General features: G+C 44.0%; 1 protein-coding gene and 2 long non-coding RNA genes across 4 annotated transcripts in view; 1 reads left to right on the top strand and 2 right to left on the bottom strand.

The window, feature by feature from the left end:
- cab39l (calcium binding protein 39-like) overlaps positions 1-24,396 on the bottom strand; it is a 258,002-nt gene that overhangs the window by 124,015 nt on the left and 109,591 nt on the right. The window lies entirely within an intron of this gene.
- Positions 1,815-7,309, bottom strand: LOC140428777 (uncharacterized). Of its 2 annotated transcripts, XR_011948876.1 has the most exons (4): positions 7,135-7,309; positions 6,573-6,946; positions 3,520-3,634; positions 1,815-2,436 (listed from the first exon to the last, which is right to left on the bottom strand). It is a non-coding gene; the product is annotated as an uncharacterized lncRNA (long non-coding RNA). The 2 variants fall into 2 exon arrangements; XR_011948875.1 differs by lacking the exon at positions 3,520-3,634 and having other exon boundaries at positions 6,609-6,946.
- The window catches only part of LOC140428776 (uncharacterized), a 28,642-nt gene continuing 11,718 nt past the window's right edge, over positions 7,473-24,396 (top strand). The window contains exons 1-2 of the long non-coding RNA XR_011948874.1: positions 7,473-7,649; positions 15,398-15,524. This is a non-coding gene — a long non-coding RNA (uncharacterized lncRNA). The remainder of the gene's footprint in view (positions 7,650-15,397; positions 15,525-24,396) is intronic.

Below are 24,396 nucleotides of genomic sequence, written 5' to 3'. Positions count from 1 at the left end.
AGGTGGATGAATGACAGGTTTTGCATCTTCCTTGAGCAGGATTTTGTATTTGTAAGGTAACGTACCCATGCCACGAAAGACGTCAGGATACTCGCTGATCAGCAGCTGGATGTCATCGTCTAGTCATGATGAGTCATTTGTGTGCATGAATATTCTCTGGACCAGCCGCAGGTCCTTGCAGGCTTGAGCACCTAACAGCGATGTCTTTTTGTTGTCCACAATCTCGAAGCGTAGTCCTTTCATGATCCTCTTACTGACTACTTGTAGGTGGCATGATCCTCTTGAGGTGATCTGGTTGCCATTCTAGTCTTTTAACTTGCATGCAGCAGGTATCATCTCGTGTGTCTCTGGGATGGATGCAAGATCTTTGCTTGTCATCAAGTTTGCGGTCACTCCAGTGTGTCAAGCTTGAACGTAATTGGGAAGTTGTTCACTTGCACCGTGACGTTCCATTCACTTTCGGAATCAATGACATTAACGTATTGAGGAATCGTGGTCGGCGCTTGATGTTCCTCTGCCGAATCTATTATTCCGAGGAAGTATGTGTTCTCCCAGGGAAATCTTCGTAGTCGGAAAAATTTTCTTCGGGTGTTTGATTTTTCATTGTATCCACTGTGCGAACCTTGAAGTTTGCATGTTTCTGCGTTGGAGAGTGATATTTTGCTGTTGATTTACACTGGGAGACGAAATGATTCAGTTTGGAGCACTTTAAACATCTTTTCCCTTGTGCAGGACATTTCCCTTTTAAGTGGGCGTTGCCACAGCAGTAGCACGTCATGCGTAGGAAGCGATTGCGCATGCGCAAATTACTCTTCTGGCTGAGTTCGGTATTTTGTGTAATGCTCATGCGCAGCTTCTTGCACATGCGCAGGACAGGATCTCGCCGGGTCGCGTGTCTCTTGACTGTGCGCATACATATTTGAATTGGAGGTGGCGGCCGGAAGAAGATACCTGTGAGGAGAGGACACCATTTTAACTTCTTCCCCCTCGTGGAGGAATTTCTCCCTGTTTTTTTTCTGAAGAAACTCAAGGTACTGCTGTTTCTTTTGTTCTTGCGCTGAGTACTTTGCTATGGTGGTTTTTAGAGTTAGATCATTTTGTTGCATTAGTGATTCCCTTAAGTGTTCTTCGGAGAATCCATAGATTAATTGATCTCTGATGATGGAATCTGTTAAATCAGCATAGTTACAGCCTTGTGCTATTAATCTGAGATCTGTGACAAAATTAGAGATTGTCTTGCCGTTTTTTTGGAACCTGTTGCGTAGGTTAAATCTTTCCAGGCTTTCATTAGACTGTGTTTTACAGTGTTCTTCAAATTTTGTAAGTATCACTTGAAATTTAGTTTTGTCTTCATTTTCAACGAAGTGAAAGAGTTATAAATGTCTATAGCATGCTGGCCTGCCCTTGTTAGTAGCAGCGCAATCTTTCTCTCGTCAGAGGCTGTGTTTAAGTCAGTAGCTGCCATGTATATTTGGAACTATTGTTTAAACATTGTCCAGTTACTATTTAAGTTACCCATAATTTTCAGCTGCCGTGGAGCTTGCACGTGTTCCATCGCATCGGTTGGTTGTCTAGGATTCAAATGCTGTGAAGTCTTCCACAGTCGAGCGGTCGGTACTTTAATTTCTGTTCTTTTTCTTTCTTTTCTCGAACCTAATCTAGCTAGTATTGTTCTTTTAAAGCCAGCCTGGTACCATCTTTTGTTACCTTACTGTAGTGTGTTTGGTAGCACTACTGTATGTAACATGCATTACTCAATCCAGTTGCTGCAGAGGCTTTCTGCACCTTGATGAAGAAGGCTCGAAGTCGTCCAGAGGTATTGAAAGGTTTATTGAGTAACAGAATTTAACAACTGTGTGAGTTCTTACTTTAAGATCAATACTAGTAGAAAGGTTACAACGTTTATATACAGTAGCTATGTCTGACCACACTAGTAGCCCTGAGCTAGATCTATGCTCCTGCTCACGTCAGTCTAATCACCAAGAGAGGCAGAGAGCCACTTGCGTCTGCTTTTATACCCACCAGTGCTGCCCCCCAGTGATCTTTCAATTTCCCATTAACCCCTTATGTACATACCCATGTAAAGATCACTACATGGGGTTTAACTGTCCCTTGACAACAGCTCCTCCACAAACCACTTTCTGGAAGCACTGACCGCCCCATCTTCCCCGCAGCAGCCCTTCAGCATCACCGCTCTGCTGAATGCTCGCCTTCACTCAAACAAGGAGGGTGTCTTGCTGACGTCCACTTTCTGGAAGTACTGACCGCCTGATGCAAATCTTCCCCGCAAGTCAATCAGCATCGCCGCTCTGTTGGAATGTTTATGCTACGCAAAGATGGTTATGTTCCACACGTTTGAGGTGTTAGCCTTTGTTAACTTGCTGGATGCCAGCATGTGACCAGCTGGAGACATCTTGACAGCTCAGCAATTGTCCACTTTGAAAAGCACAAAAGAAAGACTTTATACAAACAGCTGACAAACATATACATACATATTTTCTTTCACGTCTCGACCATGATAGTAACTATACATTCAGAGCTAATCTGGAAATACAGACCATGTCGTGTAACATTCCTCTTTACAAATAACTCCCAAGTGGGGTTTCGGATCAAAGGCAAGCAATTTCTTATTGTTAAATCTTTACTCTATTGCTGATTTTTAAGATTATCTGTTGAACCACATGGTGTTGCACATAGAGGAGCAAGGTTATGTGTAATTTTCAGATGAATTGGGGTTAGAGGACATGGAATAATTAGGTCAGGCTAAATTTAACATTAGATATTCTGCTTTCATTTTAAATCAAACTATGGTTTTGTATCATAACTTTGAGTTAAATAGTGACTCAGAGCAATTTGCGATGTTGATTGGGCAGGGTGCATGGTGGCAGAGTGGTTAGCAGTACTGCCTCACGGTGCTGAGGACCCGGGTTTGATCCCGGCCCCGGGTGTGGAGTTTGCACATTCTCCACACCACTGTGCAGGGTAGGTGGATTGTCCATACTAAATTGCCGCTTAAATGGGAAAATTAAGAAATATCTCTTTAAAAAGTTAAGTTGGTTGGAGTACAAGAGTTTCTGTGTAGTACGCATTGAGCGGGGAGACCCAAAACTGATGTGTTAAAGTGTCCCCAATGCTGGTAATGTATAATTACATTGTGACAAGTTTACATAGGCCAGTTCCATGATAAATGCAGTCAAAGGAATTTATAATAGCAAATTTTAGCACAAAAATGTCACTACTGGGTTAAGCTCAGTACTTGAACCCTCCTATTTATTATTCTTCCACACTTTACTCACCAACCCACCCAGATGCATATATTGTGGACAACTATCAGGACAAAATTTAATTATGTAAGCTCTGGTTCAGAGCACATTTGTGTTACTATGGCACTAGACCGGTTGTTTCATCCGCAAAGAAGTGCCATCCACAATCAGAAGACCTCAGGACACTTAACTTCACTTACTCTATCGATACACTGGAGCACAGATACATCTCAGGGATTTAGTTTGAGGTGCTTACATATGGTGAATCATAAGACAGCCACAGAATTTGGAGGCACAGGAACCTGCTGTCTGCAGGGTCTGCTCACATTCTTCATCATCTGGATAGTTCTGGCAGCTGAATTTCATGGGGCCTATATTTAAAAGAAGGATGTTATTTGAATAACAATATTTGATCTAGTTATTAGAGGGCGAGAGCGACAAACTGCCTGAATATTCTGGATAGTGATAACAGAGCAGTTCACTGTCTAAAATAAAAACTAAAAATGCTGGAAAAAGTCAGCAGGTCTGGCAGCACTGTGGAGTGAAAACCAGTTAATGTTTTGAGTCCGTATGACTCTTCTTCAAACATGTTCACTATCTACATCTGTGCAGTTGTGCTTGACTGTTCAAAACAACTGAAGCATGTATAGTTAGTTGCAAGACTTTCTTCAGCACAGCTTCCAGTGACTGAGTTCCTAAACTGAACTGTTGTATCCTTCATAAATACTCAGCGAATATTGATGCCTTGGGCTCCAATCCCGAGGAGGCGGTGTTGTATGATTTCAACATGCCAGCTGGATCAAATAGAGAGCCACTATTCAGTGCTTCATTGCTGTCAATGTTGCCGAGAGGTCAGTTTCCAATGACGTTCTGAGGCAGTGTCCATCAGTTAGAGCAAGTCTGAAGTAGCCGTGAATATGTCCATTGCCTTTAAGGTCCATGCAAGGTTTGGCTCTCCAGGCTGGACAGAGTGGGTCCAATTGCAGAGCTATTTCAGGACTCATCGATGGAGCAAGAGTGTCACCACAATTACAAGAGATCCACTCTTATACCTGCTTCTAGTCTTATGTTCGAAATTTCACATGACCTTTTGGAGGCAGAGCCTCTCCCTGCTTCAGCTATGGCCATCAACATGAGCAGAAGTGAGAATTCCCAATCAGCAGGTCTCTACTCTAAGTCCTTTGTGGGACCTGCCTTACATATGGTGGACAGTGCAAACAAGGTCAATTAGACTGGGCACACCTCTCTCACCAAGTAGATTCGGCCCCAGCTGAGATTTGGACCTCCATAGATCTTTTATTTTCACTGGATACAGTGAGAAAGGGGGCTGCAATGGAACAGCTGTATCTTCTTTCCAGTTGGCAACCTGACAATCCCCTTACCATCCAGGCTACCTTTGCTGAAATTATCAGCATTTTAAAATGTCAGGAATTACAAATGCACCCTTATTAGCATAGGAACCCACCGCTGGCAAGCAGATCTGAGAACTACTTCCTTGGTGACCAGTGAGAAGGACACTTTGCCATGGTCGGGTTTGGTGAGACCATGGAAGTAGGGGAACCCCATAAACAGGCTGACAAATTGCTGCAGCCAATGTACAAGGAGCCACAACGCCTGCAGAGATGGGAGAAATCTGGGACAAAACACATCCTGCGAGGGCCTGACCTGGGACTTGGGACAAAATGCCGAATTATGGGACAGTTCTGGAAAATCTGGGACAGTTGACTACCCTGCTCCCTTGCTCCGTAAAGTCTTCTGGGGTCAGCATCAAATATTCCAGCAGGAATATCTTGGTCTTGCAATCGCCAAGAAGAAGCAGAAAAGCAACAAACGCTCAAAACTACACAAATCACTTGTAAGGTATTAAGGTACAAAGGGAGAATTCAGAATGTCCAAATTACCTAATATCACGTCTTTCGGGACTTGTGGAAGGAAACCGGAACACCTGGAGGAAACCCACACAGACACGGGGAGAACTTGCAGACTCCGCACAGACAGTGACCCAAGCCGGGAATCAAACCTGGGACCCTGGCGCTGTGAAGCCATAGTGCTAACCACTATGCTACCATGCTGCCCCCAATGGTGAGTTAATGATGATGCGGGTGCATATAATTGCTACATTGAGCATATCTGAGGAACACGTTAAATAAATGATACGTTGCCAAAAGTTTCAGCAATGAAAATTTACCGTTCTGTTCTTGCTTCCTGACTGAGAAAGTTCATCTCATCTTTGTCTCTACTCTTGACTACAAGCAGGCGTTATCTGCTTTCACTTCCCTTACTCTTATACCTTTTTGGCTGACCAACCTGTGGAGTGCATCCTGTGAGGCATTTGGAATGTTTTACTACATTAAAGGTGCCATATAACTACAAGTTTTGCTATTTGTTGTACGAAGCGGACTATGAAGTACATGGTGTTGTATTGAAGGACTCCAATTACTCCTTGAAGAACTTTTTCAAGACTTCCCTGGTATATTTGATATTGATCCTGATGGCTGCATGGCAAACATTGTATCTTCTCCAGAACTGTTAGAAACCAGGGATCAAGACAAATGTCTAGGCCTCTTATTGAGTTGTACTTATATTTCAAGACGGCACTGTGCATCTCCTTAAATGAAGGTGTTAATACAGCTACCTGAGAACTGAGCATTCACTTACATGATTCTGTTTCGATGGCCATAAAGGGTATGGGATCCAATGTACAGGCCTATATGGCCACGAGTCTATCAATGGTGCTTTGGACTACGGTTGATATACCACATAAAGAAATTGAATAACCATTCTACTTGCCATTTGTGTAAAGTAATGAAATTGTCTGACCTGGCTCATCTACAAATTGGTTTATGGTACTGACCCCTATAGCAGCTTGAAATGAGACAGGTGCTTTAAAGATTATGTCTATCATAACCTTTTAAAAATAAATTTAGAGAACCCAATTATTTATTTTTCCAATTGAGGGGCAATTTAGCGTGGCCAATCCACCTAGCCTGCATATCTTTGGGTTGTGGGGGTGAGACCCATGCAAACATGGGAGAATGAGCAAACTCCATACGGAGACTGACCCGGGGCCAGGATCAAACCCCGGTCCTCAGCGCCGTGAGATAGCAGTGCTAGCCACTGCCCCACCATGCCACCCCTATGTCTATCATAACCTTAGTAAGACGTCTTACAACACCAGGTTAAAGTCCAACAGATTTGTTTCGAATCACTAGCTTTCGGAGAGCAGCTCCTTCACCTGATGAAGAAGACATTCTTTTCTTTTTTAGAAGACTTGTTAGAAACATAGTGTGATTTCTATGTACGCTGTACCTGATATTGTTGTTGATGTTGTTTTTAATACTCTACCTATGTGCTTTGTACTGTATGACAGTACCGTGGGCAGCACGGTTGCTTCACAGCTCCAGGGTCCCAGGTTCGATTCCTGGCTTGGGTCACTGTCTGTGTGGAATCTGCACGTTCTCCTCCTGTCTGTGTGAGTTTCCTCCGGGTGCTCCGGTTTCCTCCCACATTCTAAAGATGTGCAGGTTAGGTGGATTGGCTATGATAAATTGCCCTTAAGGTCCAAAAAAAAGGTTAGGTGGGGTTACTGGGATAGGGTGGAGGCATGGTCTTAAGTGGGGTGCTCTTTCCAAGTGCGGGTGCAGACTCGATGGGACGAATAGCCTCCTTCTGCACTGTATGTTCTATATAAAGATAAATAAAAAATAAGTGAAATTAAATAACAAAAGGTTTTATGATATAAAAAACAAACTCGTGGTAATGGGTATAGTTAAATAAACAAAAGGTATATCCGGAGGTGTGAATTACTGGATAGATAATAGCTGTCTAAATGCAAATGGGGGCATAAGAAAGAAAGAAGAAAAATACAAACCAGTAATAAAATAAAACAACGGTGGCAGAGTTCATGATCTAAAATTGCTGAACTTAATGTTGATTCCTTTTGGACATTAAGGGTAAAGTCGAAATGAGGCCAAAAATAGAGAGATGAAAGCTGACTTTTGGTTCCTCCTGATTCTTGAATGAAGAGAATGAAACATGATTTTCACTTTTCCCGCTCACGCTCAAATCACGTGGGCAGTAGCACAGGGCGCACGGTAACGCGCAACGTACACAGGATTCGGTGACGCGCAACGTGCGCACGATTCAGTGACGTAGAGCTCATTTCCCACCCCTCCCGTTGACGTCGGAAGGGGGGTGGTCTGAGTGCAGCTTTTGCTGCTTCACAATAGAATGAGCCGGAAATGAGGGAGTTGCTGGCGGTGTGACTGACTATCCCGTTCTCTCTGCCGGTGCGTCCCCTCTCCCGTAACTAAAGAACGAGGGAGAAGTGTCGGCGGCGCGGTTGCTGCATTGTCACTGCAAAAAGAGAGAAAAAGCAGTAAACAGGTCGGTGTCCGGGGTGAAATTAATTTTATTTCCATAGAGTGACGGTTGGGCCCTTTGCCTGCCATCAACGGATAAGGCCAATGCGCATGCCCGCCAGCTACCTGTCAATCAGCGCCGACCATAGGAGTTTGTGCAATGTTGCTGGTTCAGTGCTGCATCCAGGTCCCCAGACCCCTTCCGCTGCATTGATTTTGGGTTGGAGTCATTGCAAATGTGCTACAGCTGCGCAGACAACTGCACCGTCCTTCGCGATATAGGCCTATTTTCTGTATAATTTATTGACTTGCATCAGAATATATGGCGCATTTTTACAGACAAAATCTAGTTCTTGACCGAATCAGTTGCTTTCAAGTTCAGTTATTTTCCTGGGCGTCTCGTTCTTTATGTCAGGATCATTGAAAAAACAATTGAATGCTTGACTTCAAGTTGTTAGAAAGGCGAGTGGTTTAAATGTGAAGCCCCGACAATAGTTATGAGGCCGATATTGAGCTTGCTGAACGGCAGCTTTCGGAAGTTCGTTGCAGTGTTATTAAAAGCAGCAAAACGGACTGATCGTTCCGCCTTTTGCGGTGCTCCATAAACAGGCTGCCAAATTTCAGAGTCTGTCTCATGTGCACGAAGGAACAAAAGTATGCAAATACTTTGTAATGTGAAATATAAATTATATTTGTTCTTTTGGACTGACTCTCCGTGCCGTTCGGTGTTTACATTTTCGTGGAAATGTTTTTAATAGTCACCTAGGGTTTACCATTTTATGGTGTACTTCGGAGGTCAATGGATATTATAAGTGAGTTAGAAAGTAGTAATCCAGTCAACGAATTCAGATAATCAGCAAAGCTTATTCAGTTTAGGAACGTAGAAAGTAATAATGCACGTTAGACGTTTTGATTATTATCATAGCCGAGTGAGTGGGTCTATTTAATATTGATGTTTTTAGTTTCCTGTTGGAAGATAAACAGTGCAAAAGATGTAGGATTAAAAAGTTTTGCTAGTTTCATGATCTGTTGTTATGACTGACTTGTATTTGTTTTTTAGATCTGCAGATCACTTTTTTTAAAAAAAAACTTTATTCATAAAATATCTGAGAACATTACAGACATTTCAAAATTGTCATTACAGAAAGTGCAATGATGTTTAAGTTGTCTACATTGATCATGCTGTTCTCTGAAGTGCTTAAGTAGAATTAATATAATATTATCTGCATAATTCAATGCAAGTCATACAGCTGAGGGGGCCCATAGAATGGCCAGCAGACTGCTAATGTAAACCAGCACTAAAGCTTTCCCCTGCTGGTGCTGTTGTCACCACCCTTTACTTAACATATAAACAAAAATTGGCTGACCACATGACAGGAGTGATTGTTGTCATGCTGACATCAAAGCATTTGAAATGAGCAGCAACCTGGAGAGGGAAGAATACATTTTGCGATTGACCTGCATTCTGTGTTTCTAAAAAAAATCCATGACGTTTTGTACATAAAAGGATCGAGTCTGAGAATGAGCATAGAGATTTAAAACATATGCTACAAATATTTTATCTAGTTAAGAATTGAAGCATCCTTCAATGGGTGAGATATGAGCACAGCACACAATGTGTAGCATGTATATTTTTAAAATAAATTCTGTGTGGCGGTGCATTTGACAATTCTCATTTTGGGAATCCTGTAAGCTGCTGCTTTGTTAATTGAATGAAAATGGTGATTGACCCTACATATGAGCGTATGGCCAAAATTAATTTTGCTTCTGTTAGAATCTACAATTAGTTTGAAGATAAATGTCATTATTCAAAATATCCCAACATCTTGTATTTTTTCAGCTAGTCATTATTTACAGCAGTGAGCGGAAGGCCCTAGGCCTCTGCCAGGAAGTTTGACGGCAGGCAAAGGTTGGCTTTCCCTGTTCCAGCTGGTGCCTTCCTAAAGCAACACAGCCAAAAGTTTCAAATTGAGAATTGGCAATGTACTGTAGCTGTTTTTATGAATACATCAAAATGCCTGATTACTTTTATGAATACTTAAAAGTGTATTAAGAGCAGGTCCCTGGCACTGTTGCTTCACAGCGCCAGGGACCTGGGTTAGATTCCCGTCTTGGGTCACTGTCTGTGCGGAGTTCTCCCTGAATCGCAGGTGCTCCGGTTTCCTCCCAGAAAGTCCCGAAAGACATGCTTGTTAGGTGAATTGGACATTCTGAATTCTCCCTCAGTGTACCCAAACAAGCGGTGTTGTGTGGCGACTAGAGGATTTTCACAGTAACTTCATTGCATTGTTAATGTAAGCTTACTTGTGACCGTAATAAAGATTATTATTATACATTGGTTCAAGCCCTCACTCCAGAGACTTGAGCACATCATCCAGGTTGGCACTTCAGTGCAATACTGAAGGAGTGCTGCACTGTCAGTGGTCCCATTTGTTGCTCTAACATGCTAGGCTGTCATACATAAATCATGAATGTTAGTACACTTCTTTCCTGCTCTTAAATTTGTATGGATCTAGCTGTTTTGTATGACTGTTGCTGCAGCTAGTTGGAGCGCATCCCTGTGACAACACATGAAGCATGAGATGAGGCGGTGATCTTTTATTGTTTTCCTTTTTGGAGTAAGAAGCTGAGGCTAAAGGTGACAAACAAATCAGTTCACAAAGATTCAACAATTTTAATTAAATACAATAGGATAGCAAGCTTGAAAAAGTAAATTACAACGCATGATTGACCCAAGTCTATTCTTCCCAAAAAGGCATCTACTCATACAACATTATGGCACAAAATGGGTGTTTCGGCACATCAAGCATGCACACCAGTGTTCTCCACATTAACTATTTTGTTTAATCCCACTCTCTTCATTCCCCTTGCTCTTAATATTCTTTTGCATGAAGCTATCTAAGAAATTATTTCCTTTCTTTCACAATGGTTTGTGATGCAGAACGTTTAAACCCTCTACTATGTGAAGACTAACTTATTTTCACCCATCCCCTTTAATTCTTTAGCACTTATTGAGGAGTGATAATTATTTCTGACCAATTCTAAATGTTTAAGCAAAGCCTCAAGGCCCCCTACTTCCACACAAATTCATAGAGAAGTGGCTATTTGAATTTAATAGTTTGCTAATATTCAGAAACTGTTTAATTACAGTCAATAGATTATCAAAAAAACTGGTATTCCATAAAGATAAATGTATGCTAGTATTCTCCATTGCCTCCCTATTTTTGTTTAATTTAGCCCTCATTAGGTGAATTGGACATTCTGAATTCTCCCTCAGTGTACCCAAACAGCTGCCGTTGTGTGGCGACTAGGGGATTTTGACAGTAACTTCATTGCAGTGTTAATGTAAGGCTATTGTGACACTAATAAAGATTATTTTCTAAACTCCAGAGATCCATATTCATGGAGATCTCCGATCACCACCTTTATGACTGCCAACTCATCTCTTGCAACCTCGCCAGAAAAAAAACTGTTCTTTAAACCACTTACAATGGTATTTTCAAATTCCAAACTGCCGAGCCTTTGGGTCTTGACAATCACAATACTTTTGCAGCTGCTGATCCGTTGAATCACCCTCCCACCTTTGTCTTTGTGCCCAGTCCTTTCCTCCTCCCACCCTGGTTGTTTCCCTGTTATGGGACCCCATATTCACTACCTCAAGGTCAAAGGGCAGAGATTTGGACATGTGTAGCATGCAACTGGTTGAGTCATTTATCACCAAATCTGACTGGACCATATTAAGCACGGTTAGACCCCTCACTCCTCTGCCCAATGAATTCGCACCATGAACTTTGTGAAGAGATAAAATAATCCCAGCTTCTCTTTAAACCTGTCTTCCTCTCGGCCTCCACCCATGTGCCCAACAGGTGCAGGGAGCTGATAGACTTTATTATTAAGTTAAACTCCCTCTGCTTGAATACCTGGAATTCTCTCCTTGAGCGCCTCTCCTTGTCCTTTTTAAGATTAGAAAATTAACTCGTTGGCCAAGCTTTTAGTCATCTTTCCTAATATATATTTCTCCAGCATGTTAATGTTTGTTTGATTATGTTTCTGTCAAGTGCTGTAGGATGGTTGACTTTTTTTAAAGCTGCAATGCAAGTTGTTATAAGAAAGAAATATAACCACTTCTGTGAACTCAGGACATCCCAAAATGCTTCATAGCAAACAAAGTAGTTTTGAAGTGTAATCACTGATTTGTGACATAGAAAGTGCAGAAACCATTTTTGCACAGAATGTCCCACAATGAGATAAATGCCTACATTTGGCGTTGTAAATGTTGCCTAGGACACCAATTGTACCCTCCTTTTTTAAGTTGTTCCAAGGACACCTTAATATCTGTATGATGGGCAGACTGAGCCTCTGTTAAAATCTAATCAAAAGCTTGTCCCTCTTGTACTGCATGGGAGTATCAGCTTAAATTATGAGCTGAAATGTGGAATTTGAATCTCCAGCCTTTTGATTCAAAGGCCAGGCTAACATGGAGAGTAACTGAAGTAGCCAACCTACAAAATGTAAATGCCTCATCCAATCTATGTACTCTTGGTTCAGGGGAAGCTGGTGAAGTAGGTCTGACAGACCCCAAAGTTCTTTGTCAATGACTTTGTTTGATATACTGAAGCTATTGCTCTGATAACCTCATGGTGAAATTACACAGATTTTGGAGGAGTGGCTCTTGCAATCCTAATTCCAGATTTCAGGTATTACCTAACTGCCAGGTTATAAGGGCACTTTTGTATTGCTGCATGCACAAGTGGCAGTACAATTGCGGAATAAAGAGAGACTTTTGTTTAGATAGTGCCTTTCATGGCCCCTGGATTCTCTAAGTGCTCTATGTATGAAATGCGTTTGAAGTGTAGTCACTGTCATAGTAAATGCAGCAGCCAAATTGTAAACCGCAAACTCCCACAAAGATGTGACAATGACTAGATAAACTGTTTTGTCATGTTGATTGAGGAATAGATATTTACCAGTAGACCAGGGATAACCCCACGACTCTTATTCAAAATTGGTTATTTTGACCCAGGGGCTAGGGGGGGAAGAGGAACAAGTTAACATCTCATCCAAAAGACGGCACTCCCAGAATATTACTCCGCCTTGATTTTCATGCTCAATTCCTGGTGTGGGACTCGAACTTCGGAGGCAAAAATGCTACCAACTGTGCCATAAATGAATACTTTGCATCAGTATTCACCAAAGAGAAGGAATTGGTAGATGTTGAGTCTGGAGAAGGGTGTGTAGATAGTCTGGGTCACATTGAGATCCAAAAAGGCGAGGTGTTGGGCATCTTGAAAAATATTACAGTAGGTAAGTCCCCAGAGCCTGATGGGATCTACCCCAAAATACTGAAGGAGGCTAGAGAGGAAATTGCTGAGGCCTTGACAGAAATCCTTGGATCCTCACTGTCTTCAGGTGATATCACAGAGGACTGGAGAATAGCCAATGTTGTTCCTCTGTTTAAGAAGGGTAGCAAGGATAATCCAGGGAACACAGGCCGGTGAGCCTTACGTCAGTGGTAGGGAAATTACTGGAGAGAATTCTTCGAGACAGGATCTGCTCCCATTTGGAAGCAAATGGACGTATTAGTGGTTTTGTGAAGGGGAGGTCGTGTCTCACTAACTTGATAAGAGTTTTTCGAAGAGGTCACAAAGATGATTGATGCAGGTAGGGTAGTGGATATTGTCTATATGGACTTCAGTAAGGCCTTTGACAAGGTCCCTCATGATAGACTAGTACAAAAAGTGAAGTCACACGGGATCAGGGGTGAGCTGGCAAGGTGGATACAGAACTGGCTAGGTCATAGAAGGCAGAGAGTAGCAATGGGAGGATGCTTTTCTAATTGGAGGGCTGTGACTAGTGGTGTTCCGCAGGGGTCGGTGCTGGGACCTTTGCTGTTCATAGTATATATAAATGATTTGGAGGAAAATGTAACTGGTCTGATTAGTAAGTTTGCAGACGACACAAAGGTTGGTGGAATTGCGGATAGCGATGAGGACTGTCCGAGGATACAGCAGGATTTAGATTGGAGACTTGGGCAGAGAGATGGCAGATGGAATTTAATCCGGACAAATGTGAGGTAATGCATTTTGGAAGGTCTAATGCAGGTAGGGAATATACAGTGAATGGTAGAACCCTCAAGTGTATTGAAAGTCAGAGATCTAGGTGTACAGGTCCACAGGTCACTGAAAGGGGCAACACAGATGGAGAAGGTAGTCAAGAAGGCATACGGCATGCTTGCCTTCATTGGCCGGGGCATTGAGTATAAGAATTGGCAAGTCATGTTGCAGCTGTATAGAACCTTAGTTAGGCCACACTTGGAGTATAGTGTTCAATTCTGGTCGCCACACTACCAGAAGGATGTGGAGGCTTTAGAGAGGGTGCAGAAGAGATTTACCAGAATGTTGCCTGGTATGGAGGGCATTAGCTACGAGGAGTGGTTGAATAAACTCTGTTTGTTCTCACTGGAACGACGGAGGTTGAGGGGCGACCTGATAGAGGTCTACAAAATTATGAGGGGCATAGACAGAGTGGATAGTCAGAGGCTTTTCCCCAGGGTAGAGGGGTCAATTACTCGGGAGCATAGGTTTAAGGTGCGAGGGGCAAGGTTTATCGTAGATGTACGAGGCAGGTTTTGTTTACACAGAGGGTAGTGGGTGCCTGGAACTCGCTGCCGGAGGAGGTGGTGGAAGCAGGGACGATAGTGACATTTAAGGGGCATCTTGACAAATACATGAATAGGATGGGAATAGAGGGATACGGACCCAGGAAGTGTAGAAGATTGTAGTTTAGTCGGGCGGCACGGGCTTGGAGGGCTGAAGGGCCTGTTCCTGTGCTGTACTTTTCTTTGTTCTATAACTGATGCTAATGTTGAAGCAGAACTTGTTAAGTGAAGTAGCCTATCCTGGACGTGCTTAGGTTAGATGACAGTCCTAGTGGTATTTTGTGAAATGAATAAACAAAAGCACAATTGCTTGCTACATTAGATATTTGGTACAAGGAGTGAAAAAAAACTGTACCTGTCTGTCAATACAAAGTTCTATTGCCCTTCTCTTCGGCTCTATATTAGTCATCTTTAAAGGAACTCCAATCAGCTGATAACATTTTTTTTAGTATTTAGCAGGATGGTTTCGATTTGTAAATCGAAATGTTGAACAAATTGAAATTGTGTCATCCCATAGAATCATAAAAATGTAGAAGGAGGCCATTTGGCCCATCAAGCCTGCACCACACCGAACCTCTGAAAGAGCACTCTAACCTAGGCCCTATCCCTGTAACCCCACCTAGGGACAATTTAGCATGTCCAGTCTACCTAACTTGCACACCTTTGGACTGGGGGGAAAAACCCGAGCACCTGGAGGAAACCCACGCAGACAGTCACCTGAGGTTGGAATCAAACTCGTGTCCCTGGCACTGTGAGGCAGGAGTGCTAGCCACCGTGCCACCCCTGAAGCTTTCTGTATTGAGTCGCTATCTAATTTTCTGTTACATGGCAGCAATATGATCTGACAGCAGTTTATTCAGGATGAACCTCAAAATTAATGCTCATCTCAAGCTAAATATTTACATGTTTGCTATTAATATATGCAGGCTATAATACATGAAATTTCAGAATGAATCATATGGGTGATGTCCAACACCATGTGTATAATTAATTGATGTATTGAGATTAGTTTATATGCATACATAATTTGAACTTCAGCAAAGAAGCAGTCTGTGCTGAATAAATCAGTTCTGTTTTTAGCTCGACTGTTTAGCTCTGAATTATTTTTATTTTAGGTGAAGTACTGAAGCTTAAAGTCCTGCTGAACTAAAAGGCTGTCGACAAATCTTGGTTGCTGAAAATTTCTTGCTGAAAAGACATATTTTGTTTCTTTGCGTGCCTTACCCACAGTCTACCAAAGAGGTAAGAAACTGACGTGTTTTTGGTGCGTTAAATTTATTAACGTTGCTACTTTTTGGGTGGAATTGCAAAGGCAGTGTTCCCACTTTTTCAAAAGCCACATTTCTGCTGAGGTTTGTTGTATGGAAGGGCTCACTTTCTAATTTTTCTATGTATTAGTGATGATGCATTGGGAGTCTCTCTTGCACTTCTTTTCTCTATTCTATGTCCTTTATATCCCTCTTCCCCTACACAAATGCAAAGGACAATTATTTGCCAAAGAAGATGAGCAATAAACCTGAATGCAGGTCTCTGCCAGTACACTATGTAAACAACTGTGAAGATGTGCCCAAGAACGGTAGAAGGTTTAGTTGAGTTCGACTTGTTCCCTGTTTAGTGAAGAACATTTTTTTCTTTCTAGGCTGAGTTAGGAAACAAGCTGTGGAAAATTATTGCAAGTTCAAATATTGCCATGCAGTTGCTTACCGTGTCTGAATGTATACTACTTGACCTGCAAAGTTTATCTTTTAAAAAAAAAGTTATTTAAGTTTTTAATATTTTAACATAGTAAATACACAACATAACGCAAAATCAACACAAACACCCTCCCCTTAACAGTGACGGTAAACAGCTCTTTAAAATGTAAGACGAACAAACCATATCTCTTGGGAACCCTTCAATTGACCATTTCCAAATGCAGAAATTCCAACAGATCCCCCAGCCATACCGAGGCACAGGGTGGAGAAGCTGACCACCTTCTGGCAGGACCAGGAGAGCACGATAGCATAGTGGTTAGCACTGTGGCTTCACAGCGCCAGGGTCCCAGGCTTGGGTCACTGTCTGTGTGGAGTCTGCACATTCTCCTCGTGTCTGTGTGGGTTTCCCACAAGTCCCAAAAGACGTGCATGTTAGGTAATTTGGACATCCTGAATTATCCCTCTGTATACCCGAACAGGCACTGGAATTTGACGACTAGGGGGTTTTCACAGTAACTTCATTGTAAGCCTACTTGTGACAAAGTTTATTATAAAATTATTACTTTGTACGTGATTGTCCGGGCCTCTTCCACACTGCTCGCAAGTGTCCTCCGCCCCCTTAAACAACTAGCTCACCCTCAACTTGCGTCAGGTACGCTCTACACACCATCTTTAGCTGTATCAACAGCAACCTTGCACATGAGGTCGAGGCATTCACCCTCCACAGCACCTCATACCACAATCCCTCTTCCAACGCTACCCCCAGCTCCTCCTCCCTCTTGGCCTTAACCTGACGAATATGATATAAAATAGTTACTTTAGAAATATTAGTTAATGTAATGTAGAGGTAGGCCAGTCTAATTCTGGTGAGTTCACAGACAAAGGATTTCAGACCGCATGGAAAAGCAGGAAGAGGTGTGTCCACCAAAGCAGGAGAAAAGGATGCTGGGTAATAGGGGCCAGAGGAAGGGATTGGAAGTGAGCCAATCAGAATAGATCAACAGGTCAGGAGGGATATAGGATGACCTATGGGCATCGTGTATGTGAAACTTGATGCCATTTGAATGTATCAGTACAGATTCCTTTGTTCCACATCCTCACTTGATTCCAGAAGTCCATGGAGCAGAATGTACTTCGCGCTCCTGAGAATTGAGGAACGCTTGCAAGCTAAATAAAATAACTAATGCTGTACCTGCAAATCCATCTCGACTTTTATTGAGGCCAGACTGACGGGTAAAGAAACTTGGGATTCGACAAACCCCTCTAAAATCCTCCTGTAGATCACAGAGATGACCCCACCCCGCATCCAGTCCTATCACTGACAACACCCCCTCCAACAGTGAGGAGAAGTCCTTCATTTCCATCACCCCTAGTTCCTCCAAACCCGAAACCTAGCATCAAACCTCACTGGCTCAAATACATGATTCTCTTGAACTGGCATCAGCTTCGACCTACCCCTAACTTAAAATGCTGGAGAAATTGCCTCCATATCTTCAACGTGGATACCGCCACCGGATTCCCCAAATGTTTTCCTGGGGCAAACTGAAGCAGAACTGTTGCCGGCGCCCGCAACCCCAACCTCTTAGAGCCTGCCTCCATCTTTACCCACAAAGCCTCTGACTCTGTGCTCTAACCCACACTTTCTCCACGTTCGCCACCTAATAATAGTACAACAGGTTTGGCAGGGCCAGGCCCCCGAGCTGCTACCCCTCTAGAGCACCGTTCTCCTAGTCCTCGTGACTGTACCTGCCCACAAATGGCGGGATCAACCGTTTCATACCCCCATAAAAAAACAGCAAACACTGAAATAGAAATAAAGGCCATGGCAAAATATTTATCTTGATCGCCTGCACCCAACCTGCCAATGATAGAGGAAGGCTGTCCCATCTTGAGAAATCCACCTTGACCCCACCCACCACACTCTTGAAATTCAACTGAGGAAGCCGGGCCCAGTCCTGAGCCACCTGCACTCCCACGTACCTAAAATGGGTAGTTGCCTCCCGAAATGGCAACCCAACCAAATCAGCTCCTGCCCCCAGAGAAGACACCACAAAACACTCTTTTCTAGATTCAAGTTATTACCTGAAATGGCCCCATATCTCCTAAGCAGCCCTATTATATCCCCCACCGAAGAACCTGGGCTGGAGATATAATAGTAATCTTTATTAGTGTCACAAGTAGGCTTGAATTAATACTGCAATGAAGGTACTGTGAAAATCCCCTAGCTGCCACACTACAGCGCCTCTTCAGGTACACCGATGGAGAATTCGGAATGTCCAATTCACCTAACATCACGTCTTTCGGGACTTGTGGGAGGAAACCGGAACACCCAGAGAAAACTCACACAGACACTGGGAGAATGTGCAAACTCCGCACAGACAGTGACCCAAGCCGGGACTCGAACCCGGGTCCCTGGCGCTGTGAAACATCAGTGCTAACCACTGTGCTAATGAGCCGCCTCCGCAACAGCAGATTATCAGCATACAGGGACCCCTATGCTCCACCCCACCCTCATTATCTCCTTCCATTTATACAACCATTGCTATGCCCTCTATCGCCAGCGTAAACAGCAGGGGGGACATGGGGCACCCTGTCTTGTTCCCCTGTGTGATGGAAAATACCCCAAACTCAACTCATTCGTATGCACACTTGCCTTTGGTTCCCTATACAGCAATATAACCCACGCCACAAATTTAAGCATAATCTCAAACCTCTCCAACGCTACAAACAAATAGCTCCACTCTACACGATCAAACGCCCTCTCCGCATCCAAAGCGTCCAACATCTCTGACTCCCTCTCTTCTGCTGGAGAAAGCACCACATTTAACAGAGTGCACGGTCGACCACAACTACCTGCCTTGATGAACCCCGTATGATCCTCCCCAATCACCTTCAGGAAGCATTCCTCCAACCTCAACAACAACACCTTAGCCAAAATTTTGGCATCCACATTTAGCAGAGATATCAGCCTATCTGACCCACACTCTACTGGGTCCTTCTCCTTTTTTTAGCAGGAATGCAATGGATGCCTGCCCCATTGTCTCTGGCGGTGTTCCCTTAACCATTGTATCTTCAAACATCTCCGCTAACAGAAGCTCCAACCTAGTCATAAATATTTCATAAAACTCCACCGGGAACCCATCCAGCCCCTGTGCCTTACCCGTCTGCATCTTCCCTATCACCGCCTGAACCTCTTCCATCTCCACTGGCTCTTCCAGCCTTGATCTCTCCTACTCACTCCAACTGCCCCAAAAGATCTCTCCTGTCCGACTCATCCTCTGGGGCCTCCGACCAATACAGCTTTTTATAAAACTCCTCAAATGCCTTATTCAACTGCACCGGCGCCACCCACCAACTCCTCTGCCCCAACCAGGACCTGAACAATCTCTCTCGCAGCCGCCTGCCGGTGGAGCTGGCCCACCAGCAAGTGACTGGCCTTCTCCCCATACTCTTATACAGCCCCCTTCGCCCGCCTCAACTTCCGAACCGCCTTTCCTGTGGACAGAAGGTCAAACTTTGCCTATAATTCCTTTCTCCTCACCAGAAGATCTGGGATAGGATCCTCCGCATACACTAACTCTCACCCACCCGCCCCTCATATCAGTCGTACCTGCCACTCCTGGCCCCGCCCTACCCTGGGTCACCCCTACTCCTGGCCAAATCCCCCCCCCTCCCCCCAGTTTCCAGAAATCCCCCAGCCACCTCCTCTTGAAACCACTTCTCCCTGTATTGCCCCCATCCCCCCCACCACTCTCACCTCCCAGGAGCAACAAAACCTGCTCATTCAGGTTCCAACAGCTGCAGCTCCCCCCCCCCCTTACCAAAAAGAAAACCAGCACAAAGACCCCTCACGCCCAAACCTTCCAAACACTCCCAATACAATAGTCCCCCAACACAGAAGAAACAAATCTAAACAAATTACCCCGATCCAGTCCCAACGTGAAAGAAAAAAAAATAGATAAAAACCGCAAAGTCCAAATTCCATTCAGTCCCAGTCCTTTAGCCTTTACGAATGCCTCCACTATTGCGAAATAGTAGTCTCTGGTGTTGTGTGTGTGTGACCATCAGCTTCACTGGTGGACCACCCAAAACGGCCCACTACAAAATACAATGCCGCCTTTGCCTGACTAAAGGCCGCCCGCCTCCTTGCCTGCTCCGCCATGAGACCTTGGCATGTACAAATAATACCACTGCCTTCCCACCTCGTTTCTCGGTTTAACTTTGCCCATCTCAACACTTTTTCCTTCACCTGGTAGCTCTGGAAGCAGGCAATCACAGCTCTTGGTGGTTCATTTGCCTTCAGCTGGAGCGACTGGTGAGCCTTGCCCATCTCATAAAGGGAGGGGCCCTCCTCCGCCCCCAACAATTTGGCGAACATCTCCGAAAAATACTCTGTCGGCTCCCGGCCCTCCAGCCCCTTGGGCAAACCCTCAAGATCCTCAAATTCTGCCTTTGTGATCTGTTCTCCAGGTCCTCCACTTTGGCTCTCAGCCCTTTGTTACTCTCCTGCACCTTCTGCAGCTCCTCGCCCATTGAGGTGAACTGGTCGCTATGCCGTGACAATGCTTCCTCCACCCCCTTCAACACCTCCTTGCTCCTGCACCGCCGTCAACGTCTTTCCCAAGGCCTCCTTTATCAGGAGGTCTTTTGATGCCTATCGAAATGCTTGACAAACTGCCGCTCGAATTCAATCGGCATCACTTCAGCCACCCCCACCGGCGAACATGCTCCTGCCAGCCTTCCTCCCACAGCACTGCCCACTGAACCCGAGCTTGCCAACGGACTGTCACACCCTTTCTTCCAGTATCCTCTCGTATTTTGACATCCTTTGGTTAAATTCTCCCCAAAATCCATGTGAAAAGGGCCAAAAAGCGAATGCTGTAGGAAAAGCCACCCAATGTGTGACCTCCACCTACATGGTGTCATTGGAAGTCGCCTGAAGAGTTTATCTTAACATGCTTTCTAAAATAATTTTCTTATTGAGGGTCAGAATCATAATCCAAATCTCCGGCTTTATGACGAAGGTTCTATTAAACACAAGAACAAACGCACTTGCAACTTTTGTACAAATCAAACCACAGTTTATAACCTTCAATCTTAAAGCAGCTAATATTCTGAAGATTGGTCTTGTGGCGCAGTTGGCTGTGTCCTTTTCTCTGAACCACCAGCTCTGGGTTGAATTCTTAGTCCATGACTTGAAGGCCAAAGAAGGTGTGCTCATTACGTGGCCAAACAGGTTGAGTGTCAACTTGTAAATCCTTCCACAAATCCCAGTGGCAGAAGGTAAGAGCGGGAGAGACTCCTGGTCACCCATCTCAGAAGGCAACACCAAACCGCTGTACTACCTTGCCAAACATAACCACACACCTGCACAGAAGTTCATTGTCGCCAAAACACCCTTCAGGGCTTTATCCAGAGAGAGGGAGAGATTCTGAAGTTGTCTGTTGATTTGTACCGGTGATGATTTTATTTATGAATCAATAACTGAACCTGGACGGCAGCACGGTGGCACAGTGGGTTAGCCCTGCAGCCTCACGGCGCCGAGGTCCCAGGTTCGATCCAGGCCCTGGGTCACTGTCTGTGTGGAGTTGCACATTCTCCCTGTGTTTGCGTGGGTTTCACCCCCACAACCGAAAAAGATGTGCAGGCTAGGTGGATTGGCCACGCTAAATTGCCCCTTAATTGGAAAAAATGAATTGGGTGCTCTAAATTTATTTAAAATAATAACTGAACCTGTTGCATTTATCTAAATTACTAAATAAATGCAAATAGATTCAAATGCCCTCTTTTGAGAGGGCTAAAGGGACGCTTAGTCCCAGTACACTATTTTGACCATTTCACTGCTGTCTAGGTAGAGCACTGGGGGGGTCTTTTATAGCTAAACAATCACTGAGTGATATTTGAAGATGTGAAATCCTAACTAATTAAATCAAATATAATTGAGATCAAAGAGCAGGTGATGTGTTGCAGCTGCAACATGTAGGGCCAGGTGGACACTAGTGTGATTCATAGCAATGAATGTTTGCAGCTCTAGCAACTTCAGTTTAGAGCTGGAGTGCTGAGGTGTGAGTTTAGGATGTGGTAATGCATCAGAAAGGGCGAAACTTAGCTGGACACGTTGTTCCAAGAGACAGTCCCCTCCAATTCGGCTCATGGTCAGGGACAAGAAGTGAGGCAGCTATGTGGATCCAGAAGGTAGCACTGGGGGAGCCTCAGCCTGTGCACTTGTCCAACAGGTGCAAGATTCTTGCAGCATGTATGGGCAAGAGCAGGGATTGCAGGTAGAATGAGCAAACTGACCACAGCACAAATGTAAGGGAGGGGGTTGCATTCCAGGTTGGGCAAGCATAAAGGAATGCAGTAGTAATTGAGGACAGTAAGTTCAAGAGAAATATACCGTTCTCTGCAGCTGAGAGTGAGTTCCAAAGGCTGTGTTGCCTGCTCAGTGCCAGGTTAAAGATATTTCCTTGTGGCTGGAGAGAAACTTGGAATAGGAGGGAAAAATTTCAGTTGCGCGGTCCATGTGGATACCAAGAACATGGGTAGGACTAAGAAAGAGGTTCTGCTAAGGGAGTATGTTCAGCTATGGGCTAAATTAGAAAGCAGAACCACAAAAGTGAAGGCTTTGGGATTACTAGCTGAGCCGCAGCATGCCTCGAAGATTGGTGAAAATTGGTATCCCAGTTACGTAATGTAGAGCAATGGTGGTTATGGTCCAGAGATTGAGAATTCAAATTGTGAAGTTAAATTTCTTAAGTGGTAATTTGGAGTCAGCATCAGAGAAAATGACCTTCGGACCTGCTGGATTGCTGCATGATTTTTCACTTGATTTACACTCAAACCCAGACCGAAATATGATGCTCGCAAAAACTATCTTTTTTTTCAAATTTAGAGTACCCAATAAATTTTTTCCAATTAAGGGGCAATTTAGTGTGGCCAATCCACCTACCCTGCACATCTTTGGGTTGTGGGGCGAAACCCTCTTAAACACAGGGAGAATGTGCAAACTCCACACGGACAGTGACCCAGAGCCGGGATTGAACCTGGCGCCGTGAGACAGCAGTGCTAACCACTGCACCACCATGCTGCCCTTAGCAAAGACTATCTTAACTCTACATTAAAGAGTACCTAATTGGATGAAATACTGCAGTATATTTGATACTTGTGATATTTAGCCAGACACACATTTCAAAAGCACCTGACCTGGACCCCCTGTCTCCATGTTAACCAGGCCACAAAGGCTCATCAATGGGCAGCATTAGCAAGAGGCCACATTTCCCTTTTTATTATGCCATTTTGCATAAAGAGACAGCATATCCATCTTATAAAACCTCACATTCTTGTACATTTTTTAAATGCAAGTGGCTCCTTGATGCAATTTCTACTGTTTTAATGGACAGCACGGTAGCACAAGTGGCTAGCACTGTGGCTTCACAGCGCCAGGGTCCCAGGTTCGATTCCCCACTGGGTCACTGCGGAGTCTGCACGTTCTCCCCGTGTCTGCGTGGGTTTCCTCCGGTTTCCTCCCACAGTCCAAAGACGTGCAGGTTAGGTGGATTGGCCATGCTAAATTGCCCTTACTGTCCAAAAAGGTTAGGAGGGGTATTGGATTATGGGGATAGGGTGGAAGTGAGGGCTTAAGTGGGTCGGTGCAGACTCGATGGGCCGAATGGCCTCCTTCTGCACTGTATGTTCTATGTTCTAATGGTTTTCATTTATTTCATAATTGGAGACGGTTTGCTGTAGTTTAGGAGTAGATTTGCCCATTGGTGAAATTGTTTTAAGATTTCCTACATTGGATGTTGGACAAAAGAACTACAAGGTTCGTGAATGACATTTGTACTTTGTTTAAAAAAGAATCTCCTATTTTTAGATGCATCAAGTTTATAAAGTGTGTTTGAGATTTTTGTTCCAGGCATATTAGTCAATTTCTTGTGCTTGTGTTAAGCTGTGGAATGAAGCATGCTTCCAAGTTTGGAGCCTGTTAATATCAAAATATTTTTGTCAAACCAAGTACAAAGATCCAGCACATAGCACCTCTGCTCTCCCCCATCAGTATGTTTTAACTCCTGGTTCAGAACACTCCGCCTTCCCAAAGGCAGTATACTTATAGATTTACCCATTTTACATTCCAGTAACTGGAGGTATTATAATTGCAAGGTTTTATAAGATGGTTATGCTGTCTCTTTTTTAAATTCAGGGTAAAATGGTGTAATGAAAAGGGAAATGTGACCTCTTGCTAGTGCTGCCCATTGATGTGCTGCCCATTGATGAGCCTATGTGGTCTGGTTACCATGGGGATGGGGGTCCAGGTGAGCTGCTATTGAAATGTATGTGTCAGATTTAACATCTGAAAACAAAGTACCGAGCAGCCGGTTTTGCCAAGGACAGACCTGCAGACTCCCAGGCAGTCTGATTCA

This window comes from Scyliorhinus torazame, chromosome 8, assembly GCF_047496885.1.
Source record: "Scyliorhinus torazame isolate Kashiwa2021f chromosome 8, sScyTor2.1, whole genome shotgun sequence".
NCBI lineage: Eukaryota > Metazoa > Chordata > Chondrichthyes > Carcharhiniformes > Scyliorhinidae > Scyliorhinus > Scyliorhinus torazame.
This window is presented reverse-complemented; position numbering and strand designations above follow the sequence as displayed.